Raw genomic sequence first — 15,668 nt, forward strand, 5'->3', positions numbered from 1 at the left:
CCTCAGCAACCACTGAAGCTGCATTCTGCTTGGCCTGCTGGTACCTATCAGCTGCCTCCAGAGTCCCACAGGACCAAAGGGTCCTGTAGGACTCCTTCTTCAGCTTGACGGCATCCCTCACCGCCGGTGTCCACCAACGGGTTCGGGGATTGCCGCCATGACAGGCACCGACCATCTTACGGCCACAGCTCCGGTCAGCCGCCTCAACAATAGAGGCACGGAACATGGCCCATTTGGACTCAATGTCCCCGTCTCCCTCGGGACATGGTCGAAGTTCTGCCGGAGGTGGGAGTTTGAAGCTACTTCTGACAGGGGGCTCTGCCAGACGTTCCCAGCAGACCCTCACAACACGTTTGGGCCTACCAGGCCTGACCAGCATCCTCCCCCACCATCGAAGCCAACTCACCACCAGGTGGTGACCAGTTGACAGCTCCGCCCCTCTCTTCACCCGAGTGTCCAAGACATGTGGCCACAAGTCCGACGACACGACCACAAAGTCGATCATCGAACTGAGGCCTAGGGTGTCCTGGTGCCAAGTGCACATATGAACACCCCTATGCTTGAACATGGTGTTCGTTATGGACAATCCGTGACGGGCACAGAAGTCCAATAACAAAACACCGCTCGGGTTCAGATCGGGGGGGCCATTCCTCCCAATCACGCCCTTCCAGGTCTCACTGTCATTGCCCACGTGAGCATTGAAGTCTCCCAGCAGAACGAGGGAGTCCCCAGAAGGTATGCCCTCTAGCACCCCCTCCAGGGACTCCAAAAAGGGTGGGTACTCTGAACTGCTGTTAGGTGCATACACACAAACAACAGTTAGGACCCGTCCCCCCACCTGAAGGCGAAGGGAGGCTACCCTCTCGTCTACTGGGGTAAACCCAAATGTACAGGCTCCAAGTCGGGAGGGCAATAAGTATACCCACACCCGCTCGGCGTCTCTCACCGGGGGCAACTCCAGAGTGGTAGAGAGTCCAGCCCCTCTCAAGGAGATTGGTTCCAGAGTCCAAGCTGTGCGTCGAGGTGAGTCCGACTATATCTAGCCGGAACCTCTCAACCTCACGCACAAGCTCAGGCTCCTTCCCCTTCAGAGAGGTGACATTCCACGTCCCAAGAGCCAGTTTCTGTAGCCGAGGATCAGACCGCCAAGGTCCCCGCCTTCGGCCACCACCCAACTCACACTGCACCCGACCTCCTTGGCCCCTCCCATAGGTGGTGAGCCCATGGGAAGGGGGACCCACGTTGCCTCTTCGGGCTGTGCCCGGCCGAGCCCCATGGGTGCAAGCCCGGCCACCAGGCGCTCGCCGTCGAGCCCCACCTCCAGGATTTTGCATAGATTTATTTATATATAGAGAAACAGCAATATTTTTTTCACATATAATTATTTATAAGCATCAACTAGACAAGAATATAGTACAGACGCACTGATAAGCCGTGTTCTAATTATTAGTTTAATATAATTACGCTGCGAAAACCAGAACCGGTGTGGTGTACAAGTCATAGGTGGTGATGAGCAAGAATACTTTCGGATTGTTAATGAAATGAAATTATACATTGTGAATTAGTTGTTTATCTTCCTAGAAATTATTCGTGTAATGTTTCTGTTTATTTTTGTTATTGCCTCATAAATTTCAACTGCCGTGTCTGATGCCGTCACAGAAGGACCGTCTGAAAATGATTTTTGAAGCATTAGTGGATGAAAATCAGAGAATTTGACTTTTTTTCATTCATGAGTGATATTTTTCTGAACCCTGCTGCTTACACGTGAAGTATTCTGAGCCTATTGGCCAATAATGCCGCCCCTAAAAATGTGCCGCCCAGGGCGGACCGCCCCCTCCGCCCGCCACTGGTCCCCCCCCTTGACTTTCTCGTATAGTCAGATATGGGGATGGATGTTTGAGGAGTAAACCACAAGACAAGGATTACATTTTTCTATTATGTACATTAAAGGACCTTCAACAACAAATCAAATCAAATTAATTATATAGTTAGTTCCATAAATATCTGCACAGAGAACTTTTTTCTCATTTTGGTTCTGTACATTACCACAATGAATTTTAAATGAAACAACTCAGATGCAGTTGAAGTGCAGACTTTCAGCTTTAATTCAGTGGGGTGAACAAAACGATTGCATAAAAATGTGAGGCAACTGAAGCATTTTACAGCAGCAGGAGACCACAACGGGTGCCACTCCTGTCAGGTAAGAACAAGCAACTGAGGCTACAATTCACACGGGCTCACCAAAACTGGTCAATCAATAGAAAATCGTCTGGCCTGACGAGTCTCAGTTTCTGCTGCGACATTCGAATAGTTGGGTCAACAACATGAAAGTTTGGATCCATCCTGCCTTGGACCAACAGTTCAGGCTGCTGGTGGTGCTGTAAAGGTGTGGGGATATTTCCTTGGCACACTTTTTTTTTAGTTTGTTCTTTATTTCACCTTATACATTTTCTTGTATTAGGAATTTGTTAGTTTTCACATACCCCTTGGAGTCAGAGCGCAGGGTCAGCCATTGTACAGCACCCCTGGAGCAATTACAGGTTAAGGGTCTTGCTCAAGGGCCCAGCACAGTAGGATCTCTTTTGGCAGTGACAGGGATTCAAACTGGCAACCTTCTGGATACCAGCACAAATCCTTAGCCTCAGAGCCACCACTCCACCCATAAACAATTTCATGCAGGGAGAACACGGGAAGCGAACCCTGGTCTCCTGACTGCAAGGCAGTCCTACCGCTGCGCCATTTTGGGCCCCTTAGTACCAATTCTGCATTGTTTAAAAGCCACAGCCTACCTGAATATTGTTACTGACCATGTCCATCCCTTTATGACCGCCATCTTCTGATGGCTCCTTCCAGCAGGATAACGCGCCATGTCACACAGCTCAGATCATGTTCAACTGGTTTACTGAACATGACATGGAGTTCACTGGACTGAAATGGTCTCCACAGTCACCAGATCTCAATCTAATAGAGCACCTTTGGGATGTGGTGGGACAGGAGATTCACATTGTGGATGTGCAGCCGACAAATCTAAAGTAACTGTGTGATGCTATCATGTCAAGGTGGACCAAAATCCCTGAGAAATGTTTCCAACACCTTGTTGAATCTGTGAAATGAAGAATTAGGGCAATTCTGAAGGCAAAAAGGGGGTCCAACCTGGGACTAGCAAGGTTAATGTAATAAAGTGGCCGGTCAGTGTATATAAAATGCTAAGGATTAGAACACTCTGGACGAGAACAGGCCATTCAGCCCAACAAAGCTTGCCAGTACTATCCACTTATTTCTTCCAAAAAAACATCAAGCCGAGTTTTGAAAGTCCCCAATGTCTTACTGTCTATCACACTACTTGGTCGCTTATTCCAAGCGTCTGTTGTTCTTTGTGTAAAGAAAAACTTCCTAATGTTTGTGTGACATTTACCCTTCACAAGTTTCCAACTGTGTCCCCATGTTCTTGATGAACTCATTTTAAAATAACAAGTCTCGATCCACTGGACTAATTCACTTCATCATTTTAAACACTTCAATCAGGTCACCACTTCATCTTCTTTTGCTTCTTTTGCTTAAACTGTTAATCTTCCCTCATAACTCATCCCCTATAACTCCCCTGTAACCAGCCTCATCACTCTTCTCTGGACATTCTCTAGTGCTGCTATGTCCTTTTTGTAGCCTGAAAACTAAAACTGCACACAGGACTCCAGATGAGGCCTCACTACATAATTCCTATGTAACACCTCGCTGCGGCAGATAGATGCTCATTTCTGGAAGGTGGGACTGTCTCCTTAGGGAGTTGCCATCCAGGATCCTGAACCATTTTGTCATGTGGTGGGTGCGGTGACATGCTGTAATCCGCATATGCTCCCAGCCTGCCTACTGATGCTAGAGCCTCGGTCATGTCAAAAGATGGTGACGTGATAACCACTAGTGATGCAAAAACATTGGGCTTTGTGGGCAACATCCTCAAAATTACTGGGGTTTGCATCTTTCTTATGGCAAACTTCTTAAGATGGTAGTATGGCAGAAAGGGAAAGAACAGCGGAGACATCTGCTGACCATCAAGCACATTGCTGAGGCTGCTCACAGGAAGAAGAAAAATAACAGCAACAACATCAGCAACGTTCTGAGCATCAGGTATGCATGACAAACACAAACAGGCACCTCTGCATACTGACCTGTGAGCAGCTGGCTGATCGACATGACGCACACACTCCATGATACACAAAGCAAGAACGATAAGTATAGAGAAATGTATGCCGAGAAACAAGGAGATTATCAAATACTCACAACTTCCACCCACAACTTTGCATTCTGGTTGAAGACCACCACTTAATGGAAGTTCAATCCTGAAAACAAGAGAATGTGTGTCTAGAATGGAAATGTTCAGGTTCCCCTTTATGAACCATCTTCGCGTGTTGCCTAGTTATTAGGAAGGTTATTTTTGGGTAATATCTTGTTTTCTTTTATCAGGTGATCATGTCAGCCAGGGCTGTTATGTTCCTGGACGTGACATACAAATAAGACGTCACGTTTATTTTGCTTCATTCACCGACATAATTTCACTTAGCGATAGGTAGGCCCTAGCGGTAGGTCTCTTCTTTTGGTTTCAACTCCATGGTGACTGTGACCCCTGACTAATGTCATACCCCTGGTCCCTGGTTACCTGTTTGGTCTCACACTTTTGACCCTTGCCTGTCTTCGACCGTGTCTTGGATTTTTCATTTCTCATTTCATGGTATTTCATCGCTCACAATAATTCTTGGGCATTATCAGCACGTCGTTAACATACGGAGGGAACAAGGAAAGCGTGAGCCATCCGACCAGGCCACCTTCCTCCATTACTCCATTGTCCAGATATGACACACACAGCCCAGGGTGGTGGACAGGGATCAGCATGGGCACTTTAACCGGTCAAGTTGTGGTGCACTGTGTGTTCTGTGCCTTTTTCTGATGGCCAGCATTAAGTTTTTAAGCAATTTGTGCCACCAATATTTTTGCAAAAGGACGAAGGTCCACGTCTTCAGAGTCCTGGTGCTCCCTGTTTGTGAGACGTGGATGCTACCTAGTGACCTGAGATGAAGACTGTACTCCTGTGTCTGTTTGGAGAACCCTTGGGTGCCACTGGTTTGACTTTGTGTTGCTCACGGAGTCCTGAATGAGAAACATGACCTGCATGGTGAGGGAGCAATTATGGCACTATGACCATGTGGTGTGATTACCCGAGGGTGATCTAGCTTGCAGGATCCTCACTGTTGAGGCCAAAGGGATGCCCAAATAACACTTGGCTGCAGCTGGTAGATGGTCATTTCCGGATGGTGGGACTGTACCACGTGTCTGCCTAGGGGGTTACCAATCAGGATCCCGAGCTGTTCCATCATGTGGTGGGTGCAGCAACGTGCTGTACCAGTGGATACTCTCCAACCTGACCTGACCTGTGGGATCACACCAGACTGGTTAGCCTTCGCTCCCCATGTACATCGATAAGCCTTGGATGACCCATGACGTGGTTACCGGCTCATTGGTTGTCCATCCTTGGACCTCTTTCGGCAGGTACTGACCACTGCAGATTGGGAACACCCCAGGCCTTCTTCTGATCCAAATACAGCAAAGCACAGAAAACTCTTTCTTATTTATCTCCTCTCCCAACCCCGACTCGCCTGGGTAAAATCGAGCGGCTTCTTTTATCTATGACTTCCGGTGCTAGGGCATTAGGGTGCTAGGGCACTTTGGGGTCAAAGGGAAGTCCCTGAAAGTAGGGACTGTGAATCCTGGCAGCTCCACCTTGGCAGCCTCTACAGAACCCTACAGGGTTACTCTATGGGACTACAGATCCCAGCATGCCCTGCAGTTGTTAGTTTAGGAATCCAAACCCTGGGATGCTGACACCTAGTCTATTGGGGGAGAAAACATTCATCCATCATCACTCCCCATCTCACTGGCTTCCCAGCTAGGGTAAGGGTCCCTGTTCAGTCCTGGCTGGGATGCCAGCCCTTGTGTGCCATCCATTACAACGCACACAGCAAAACAGCAGAACAGCATATCCATGTCATCATTGTGATATTCAGCCATTTTTAAGGAGACTGGCAGGGTGGGTCACTTTGCTGCTGGTCATCCTCCGTGGTGGCCTTTCAGCTGCAGGGGTGTGGATTCACCCCAGAAAATAATCGCTGACCACCATTAGTGATATTGAATGGTGATGCCCAGATGTGAATTGCGCTCTCTTTTCTGTAGACAACTAAGCACCTGGAGCATGGGAAAGACGCTATATAAATAAAAAGTATTATTATTATTATTAGACATTAATAACTGAAAACCTCACACTTATGATTGCTTATATTTTTTCATTATGGGGATATGGCCTCCTGCTGCAGGATAGATAAGAACATGGGTGCTTGGCTGAGAAAGCATGTTGAGCAAGTGTGTAGGATACAATCAAGTGACAAGAACTGAAAAACGTTACTTCAACCATCCATCCATCTTTCTAACTAACTTATGCAGGGCAAGGTCACGGGGCAACTGGAGTCTATCCCAGAAAGCATCAAGTGCCAGGCAGGAACAATCCCTGAACCGGTTGGCAGCGCGCACACGCACACGCACACGCACACACACACACACACACACACACACACACACACACACAATAGGACCACTTTAACAATGCCAGTTTGCCTAGCAGGAGGCTCTGGTGGTCGACCGTGTCGAAAGCAGAGGAGAGATCTAGCAGGACTGGTTTGGGCAGACAGTGTGGTGTACTGGTTAAGGCTTTGGACTTCAAACCCCTAACATGTGGGTTCAAATCCCACTGTGTGACCCTGAGCAAGTGCTCTGAATGGAAAAAACAAAAGAAATGGAACCAAGTGTAAGTGACCTTGGATAACAGCGTCATCCATCCATCCATTTTCCAACCCGCTGAATCCAAACACAGGGTCACGGGGGTCTGCTGGAGCCAATCCCAGCCAACACAGGGCACAAGGCAGGAAACAATCCTGGGCAGGGTGCCAACCCACCGCAGGACACACACAAACACACCCACACACCAAGCACACACTAGGGCCAATTTAGAATCGCCAATCCACCTAACCTGCATGTCTTTGGACTGTGGGAGGAAACCGGAGCGCCTGGAGGAAACCCACGCAGACACGGGGAGAACATGCAAACTCCACGCAGGGAGGACCCGGGAATCGAACCCAGGTCCCCAGATCTCCCAACTGCGAGGCAGCAGCGCTACCCACTGCGCCACCGTGCCGCCCATAACAGCATCAGCTACGTGAAAATATTAATGTCGATCGGTCTAGCCAGCTCTAACGTGCCGACGACAGTAAGTAGTGCTATATCGGTGGACTGTCCCTCCTTGAATCCTGACTCATTAGGCTCAAAATCCAAAATAATGATAATGTGAGAAGTTTTGTAATTAACAAAGTGTATTACAGGAACCATCCTAAAATACAGGGTGCCTCGAGAGGAGTTGTGGTATTGAATGAGGAAGTTGGGAGTGACAGAGAAGTACGTAAGAGTTGTACAGGATATGTGCAAGGGAAGTGTGACCGTGGTGAGGTCTGTGGTAGGAGTGACGGCGGTGGGATTACATCAGGGATCGGCTCTGAGCCCTTTCTTATTTGCAATGGTGATGGACAGATTGACAGACGAGATTAGACAGGCGGTCCCCATGGACTGTGATGTTTGCTGATGACATTGTGATCTGTAGCGAGAGTAGGGAGCAGGTTGAGGAGACCCTGGAGAGGTGGAGATATGAGAGGAGAGGAATGAAGGTCAATAGGACCACCAAGACAGAATACATGTGTGTGAATGAGAGAGAGGTCAGTGGAATGGTGAGGATACAGGGAGTAGAGTTAGCGAAGGTGGATGAGTTTAAAGACTTGGGAACAAAAGTACAGAGTAATGGGGATTGTGGAAGAGAGGTGAAGAAGAGAGTGCAGGCAGGGTGGAGAAGAGTGTCAGGAGTGATTGGTGACACCAGCAAGAGCGAAAGGGAAGGTCTACAGGACGGTAGTGAGATCAGCTATGTAATATGGGCTGGAGATGGTGGCAGAGTTAAAGATGCTGAGATTTGCATTGAGTGTGATGAGGATGGACAGGATTAGAAATGAGGACATTAGAGGGTCAGCTCAGGTTGGACGGTTTGGAGACAGAGAGGCGAGATTGCGTTGGTTTGGACGTGTGCAGAGGAGAGATGCTGGGTATAATGGGAGAAGGATGCTAAGGATAGAGCTGCCAGGCAAGAGGAGAAGAGGAAGGCCCAAGAGAAGGTGATGAGAGAGGACATGCAGGTGACGGGTGTGACAGAGCAAGATGACGAGCAAAGGAAGAGATGGAAAAAGATGATCTGCTGTGGCGACCCCTAACGGGAGCAGCCAAAAGAAGAAGATTACAAGAACCATTTATGAAAATAACACCAAGAATAAAGAAAACATTTATTATAAAAATGATTACATTTTGTGACAAAAACCAGAGAGCATACCTTCAACTCCAAAGACACCTGAAAACCAAACGGTAGTTCGTTTATACAAAAATCAAATGAACATGGGGGTAAAATGGGAGAATCGACATACAACACAAAGTGTAGACAAAATAACCAAACCTACAAACAGTATGCCTCTCAGGGGCCAATCTAAACCCCCCAGGGATAACTACCTCCCTCTTTATTAACAAAGTACACTCCTTCCTACTTCCTGGACTTCTCCTTTTTTCACTGCATTGGCCTCCTCTTCCTCCCTACCTCAGCTCCTCACCCGACTCTGTGTTTGCCTGACTGAGGTAGTGAAAGTCATTAAAAGATAGATAGATGTGAAAGGCACTATATCATAGATAGATAGATAGATGTGAAAGGCACTATATCATAGATAGATAGATAGATAGATAGAGGGCGGCACGGTGGCGCAGTGGGTAGCGCTGCTGCCTCGCAGTTAGGAGACCCGGGTTCGCTTCCCGGGTCCTCCCTGCGTGGAGTTTGTGTGTTCTCCCCGTGTCTGCGTGGGTTTCCTCCAGGCGCTCCGGTTTCCTCCCACAGTCCAAAGACATGCAGGTTAGGTGGATTGGCGATTCTAAATTGGCCCTAGTGGTGTGCTTGGTGTGTGGGGTGTGTTTGTGTGTGTCCTGCGGTGGGTTGGCACCCTGCCCGGGATTGGTTCCCTGCCTTGTGCCCTGTGTTGGCTGGGATTGGCTCCAGCAGACCCCCGTGACCCTGTGTTTGGATTCAGCGGGTTGGAAAATGGATGGATAGATAGATAGATAGATAGATAGATAGATAGATAGGAAAGGCACTATATAATAGATAGATAGATAGATAGATAGATAGATAGATAGATAGATAGATAGATAGATAGATAGATAGATAGATACTTTATTAATCCCAAGGGGAAATTCACATACTCCAGCAGCAACATACTGATAATAACAATATTAAATTAAAGAGTGATAACAATGCAGGTATAACAGACGATAACTTTGCATAATATTAACGTTTACCCCCCCCGGGTGGAACTGAAGAGTCACATAGTGTGGCGGAGGAACGATCTCCTCAGTCTGTCAGTGGAGCAGGACGGTGACAGTAGTCTGTCGCTGAAGACCAGGGCCATCTTAATAGCATCATAATAATAATAATACCTCCGGCGCCAGTCCAACCTGCTGAGACGCACATCTGGTTTACCTCCACTACCACACAAACTACAATTCCCAGGTGCCTTTGGGGTACCTTAACTACTATGCTGGGATTATGTTGCTGCTCCCTAGTGGCTTAAGGGAACTATTCTTCTTATTGAGTTCATCCCCAGTTGATGACCTCTTCGTGTGGTATTCTATCTGGTATGTGTAAACCGCCCACACAGATTCCCCTACCATCTGGCTCTCTAACACATGCCAGCCTCCCACTCTGTGAAGTCCACAAGTACATCAATGAAGCTTCTTGTATGTTTTCAGTCAGTCACATTAATTTTTTGGCAGACTTTGTTTGTCTGAAGCAGTGTGGCCCTGACTGCACGTTATCTGACACTTCATGAGCTCACTCAGGCCATGAAGGAGCCCTGCTCGCTCTTGTAGCTGTGAGGCAGCTGTTCCAGCTATTGTCCCACTCTGAAGGCTTCTGTCCTCTTTTCAGGCAGAGCTCAGGTAAACTCTGCACTAATCGCAGCTTTACTCTTTCATTTCATTCTTGTGTCATCACTGCATTTGTTTCTTTCCTCCTTGTGTACTCCTTGATTCGTTCTTCTCCCACTTGTGACTTTTCTTTCCATTTTTGTTTCTAGCTGCTTTGGGCATTACCTTCACTAGCGGCTGTGCCACATCCCGCCATTGTCACCAACAGGAGCTGCCAGGCGTGAAGATCCACTGCTGTGACACAGACCTGTGCAATCGTGGTGTTCCAACCACAAGCCATCTTGTGACTTGTGCATGTCTGCTTATGGGACTTCTTAGCCTTATATGGCTGTTTTAGGAATGCCTGAGACCAACAAGAACAGTGAGGTGGGACAGGGGAGTTGGACTTAGTGTTTAGTCAAAATAATGTCCTGAGGCTTTTAACATCCTAAATTCCTGCTATATTGAGGGTCACTGCATTTAGTAAGGCTAAGCGGATGTGAACATAATATGGGTTAACATTATTACCTTATATTATAGTAGCTGTGCTATCCGCCTAAGACAGGCTGAAATCTAAGTATTCAATGTAGACCTCACCGTTAACATTTGAAGTGCAATATGCAATGCATATGTCTCTGTTCTGGGCCATTCGATATGGGATTCGTAAAAGCAGTGTTAATGCTTGCAATGCACCAGCTGTTGGAATGACAAAATCAATGCTTATGTCTCTGTTAAATCTCATTTATTCTGGGAATTGTAAAAGCAGTGTTAATGTCTGTGATGCGCCATCTGTTGGAATGACAAATGCAATGCATTTGCGAAAGTTAAAAGCCATTTGGTATGGAGTTTGTAAAAGCACCGATAATGTTTATAATGTGCCATCTGTTGGAATGGAAGATGCAATGCATAAGTCTCAGATATGGGATGCATATATGTAGTCTTAATGATTGTGATGTGCCATCTGTTGGAATGAAAAAATCAATGCTAATGTCTGTTATATGTCATTTGGTATGAGATTCTTAAAAGAAGTGTTAATGTTTGTGATGTGTCATCTGTTGAAATGGAAAATGCAATGCATATGTTCATGCAATATGCCATTTGGTATGAGATTCGTAAAAGAAGGATTAATGTTTGTGATGTACCATCTGTTGAAATGGAAAATGCAATACATATGTGCATGCTATATGCCATTTGGTATGAGAGTTGTAAATACAGTGTTAATATTTGTGACACACCATCTGTTGGAATGAAAAATACAATGCTTTTGATTACTAAAAATGTTTGTGATTCACGATCTTTTGAAATGACAGAGACACAGTCACTGGATGGACACAAAGACACTTATCATTATATGATATTATATTATGGGGGTGGCACAGTTGCACAGTGGTACTGCTTGCAGGAAGGAGACTAGAGTTCAAGTCTTTGGGGTTTCCAGCATGGAGTTTGCATGCCCTCCAAATTAATGTGTGGTTTTACTCCCATAGTCCAAATAAATACAGGTTACATGGGTTGATGATGCTAAAATTGGCCCTGTATGTGTGTGTTTGTGTGTGTATTCGGCCTGCAATGGAGTGGTGTTCTATCCAAGGATTTTTCCTGCCTAGTGTTTGATGGTTTCTGAGGCTCCAGCTTGCCCATGACCCAGCTATGGAAAAGTGGGTTTGGACAATGGATGGATGGATAGATGCATATTATATAAGGATGTGGAAATCCAGTAACAAATCAATAACATAGTCTAGAATTCAATCAGGCTTTATACCAAAGAACTGAATGGCATCCATTTTTTTTCACTGTATGCCCATCTTTCTGTATTATTGAACCAAATGTTTTTGTGATGTCCCATTCCAATAAAGCTTAGTGAAACATCGTGAAGTTTTGATTTGTCTCTCTTTCAACATGTCGGTACATCAGCGGCCCCTTACACTGAAAGTTACCCGCTTGTTGCCTTCATCTGAGCCGATACTGACAGTAGTAGTAGTTATAGTAGTCTTACTGACCAGTCCACTGCGACTCTCAGGTCCTTTTCATAAAGGGCAGCTTCCACCCTCTCATTGTGGATTCAGACCTAAAATTTCTCTATCTGACCTGTAATACATTACATTTACTTACATTTAACTTCATTTATAGTTATTTTGTTTGCTTTTGGAATTGCACTCATAGACAATATATAAAGTCAAAGCCCTGATTTATATAAAGTCAGCATCTGAATATATAAAGTCATTTTTGAATATATAAAGTCCGCGTTGGAATATATAAAATCATTCCTGAATATATAAAATTAGGGCAATTCACAAATAAAATGGTCTAGTTCCATCAAATATTCTCTAATTTCCGTGCTTGTCATTTCACTCGTACTAGTGAAAGGTAAACTTCGACAGAAGCCACTCGATCGGGCTTGTGAGGTTCATCCAAAAATGCGCTTATACGAAAAGAATAAATAAATATAGTGTTCAAAATGCCAGGCACATACATCATTTTGAATACATTAACTGAACAGTGTTTTTATATATATATATATATATATATATAGTATATATATATATATATATATATATATATATATATATATATATATATATATATAATATACATACAGTATATATATAAATTTATTCTGAAGAAGTTTTTGTTAACTTATTTAATTGCATTATATTAGGAACTCATCGAGTTTACTAAAAATGTGCCTGAGTCATTTCAATTAATATCAATATAATCTGACTTTAAATTTATATATTCAGGAATGACTTTATATATTCCGACGCTGACTTTATATTTTCAAGGTTTGACTTTATATATTCCGACACTGACTTTATATATTCAAAAAATCATTGTATTTGCCTGTTTGGCACCCCATAACATACATACATACATACATACATACATACATATATACACGCGCCCTCCACAATTATTGGCATCCCTGGTTGAGATGTGTTCTTAAGTTTCTAATAAATTATTTTTTCCCCAAAAAATATAGGCTCACAACACAAAAAAAATAGAAAAATCCAACCTTTAATTGAAGAGCATTTATTCATTTAGGAATATCCCACATTAAGAAATACATTTTTTACATGAAATCATGTGTGCCACAATTATTGGCACCCCTAACAATTCCTATAAAATAAATGTAATTGAAGTATTTTTGTCATTTCTAGTTTAGTTTTTAAAGTTGATCAGATTAAGATAGATAGATAGATAGATAGATAGATAGATAGATAGATAGATAGATAGATAGATAGATAGATAGATAGATAGATAGATACTTTATTAATCCCAAGGGGAAATTCACAGATTTGACAGATTAAATTGGAACTTTTAATTAGTAATTAATGACTCCCTGTGTCCGTGGGGTATAAATATGATGTGACACAGAGTCCTATTGCTCTTAGCCACTCTTCAAAATGGGAAAGACAAGAGAACAAGCCGTTCAAGTAAGGCAGATGTGTGTCGACCTTCATAAGTCAGATAATGGCTACAAGAAAATAGCTACTCGCCTAAACCTGCCTGTATCTACAGTCAGAGGAATAATAAACAAGAGTAAAACAACGGGAACAATGACAAACAAGGCTGGACGAGGACCCAAGTTTATCTTGCCACCACGCACAGTGAGGAGGATGGTAAGAGAAGTAAAGCATTCTCCAAAGCTCACTGTTAGAGAACTGCACCAAAGAGTGGTATCTTGGGGGGTCACAAAGTCTCCATGACAACCATAAGATGCTATCTCCATGCCAACAAGCTGTTTGGGAGACATGCAAGGAAAAAGCCTTTCCTCACCTCCAATCACATAAACATCTAGAGTTTGCTAAGCGGTACTGGGGCTTCAACTGGGACCGTGTGCTTTGGTCAGATGAGACTAAAATGGAGCTTTTTGGCAACAAACATTCTAAGTGGGTCTGGCGTGAATCCAAGAATGAGTATGCGGAAAAGCACCTCATGCCCACTGTAAAGTATGTGATTTTGTAGGGCTGTTTCTCTTCCAAAGGACCTGGGAACCTTGTTAGGGTGCATGGCATCATGAACTCCTTGAAATACCTGGACATTTTAAATCAAAATCTGGTGGCCTCTGCCAGAAAGCTGAAGATGGGTTGTCATTCGGTCTTCCAACAGGATAATGACCCTAAACATATGGCAAAATCTACACAAAAATGGCTCAGAAAACACCAAATCAAGCTCCTTCCATGGCCATCTCAGTCCCCAGACCTCAACCTCATTGAAAACCTGTCGGGTGACCTGAAGAGGAGAGTGCATAAGGAAGGACCCAGGACTCTGGACGATCTAGAAAGACTGTGCAAAGAGGAATGGTCAAAAATCCCTGTCTCTATATTCTCCAACCTTGTGAAATGTTATAGGAGAAGATTAAGTGCCGTCTTGTTGGCAAAAGGGGGTTGTACGAAATATTAACAGCAAGGGTGCCAATAACTGTAGCACACAAAATTTCATGTAAAAAAATGTATTTGTTAATGTGGATTTTTTTTCCCCAATGAATAAACGTACTTCAATTAAAGGTTGGATTTTTCTCTTTTTTGTGTTTGAGCTTTCATTATTTTGGGGAAAAAAAACAATTTATTAGAAGCCTAAGAACACATCTTAACCAGGGGTGCCAATAATTGTGTAGGGCGCAATATATATATATATATATATAATATAAATACACACATATTGTGACGCCCCTGCTGTGTATGTTCCGGGGGAGAAGCCATGGACAGCTCAATACCTCCCCCAGGGCGCTTGGTGGCAGCCTCCCTGGCCAACGCTGATTCCCCAACCTCACGCAGGGCTCCATGGGAGATGGAGTCCTCCACAGCTTGGTTGAGGCCCGGGGTGGCCGCTAGGGGGGGCTGTCTCCTTCCAATAGCCTGGCTGGACAAATCTGCAGCCCCACCCGGAAGTGCAATTAGGACCAGGTGGTCCTAATGGTGAAATGCTTCCAGCTGGGTTATAAAAAGGGTCGGCCACCACCACTCGAGAGCCAGAGTCGGGAGGAGGAGGACTAAGCTAGAGGAGGAGTGGTGGTCAAGAAGAAGAGTGCTTTAGTGTGTTAAGTGCTTTGTGGGACTGTGTTGGGCCTCTGGGACATGGGGAAGGCGTGCCCCATGGCTGAAGAGAAAATAAAAGTCTGTTTAAGTGCGTGCCTTTGCGTCAGTCTGTGCTGGGTCCGGCGCTATATAGTGCCTTTCACAATATATATATATACATACACATACATATATATACATATATATATATATATATATATATATATATATATATATATATATATATATATATATACTATATATATATATATATATATATATATATGTATATAAAAATGGAATGGGTGGGTCGTCGGGTGGGCCTTTTTTTCATTCCGTTGAAAGACACGCTCTACTCACTGGACAGTTAAAAACACCAATCAAACTTATGATGACATCAAGTATTACCCAATCAAAAGTAGGAAAGGAGGCATCTTCATAAAATGCGTGTGGGATGATTTGCATGAGACGCTGCTTTAAAAAAAATACGGGATAAATCCCGTCCAGTATTGATTCAAAACGGGACGCGCAATTTCATTCTCAAACGCGGCATGATTCCGTATTTTA

The sequence above is a fragment of the Erpetoichthys calabaricus genome, chromosome 9 (assembly GCF_900747795.2).
Source record: "Erpetoichthys calabaricus chromosome 9, fErpCal1.3, whole genome shotgun sequence".
Classification (NCBI taxonomy): Eukaryota; Metazoa; Chordata; class Cladistia; order Polypteriformes; family Polypteridae; genus Erpetoichthys; species Erpetoichthys calabaricus.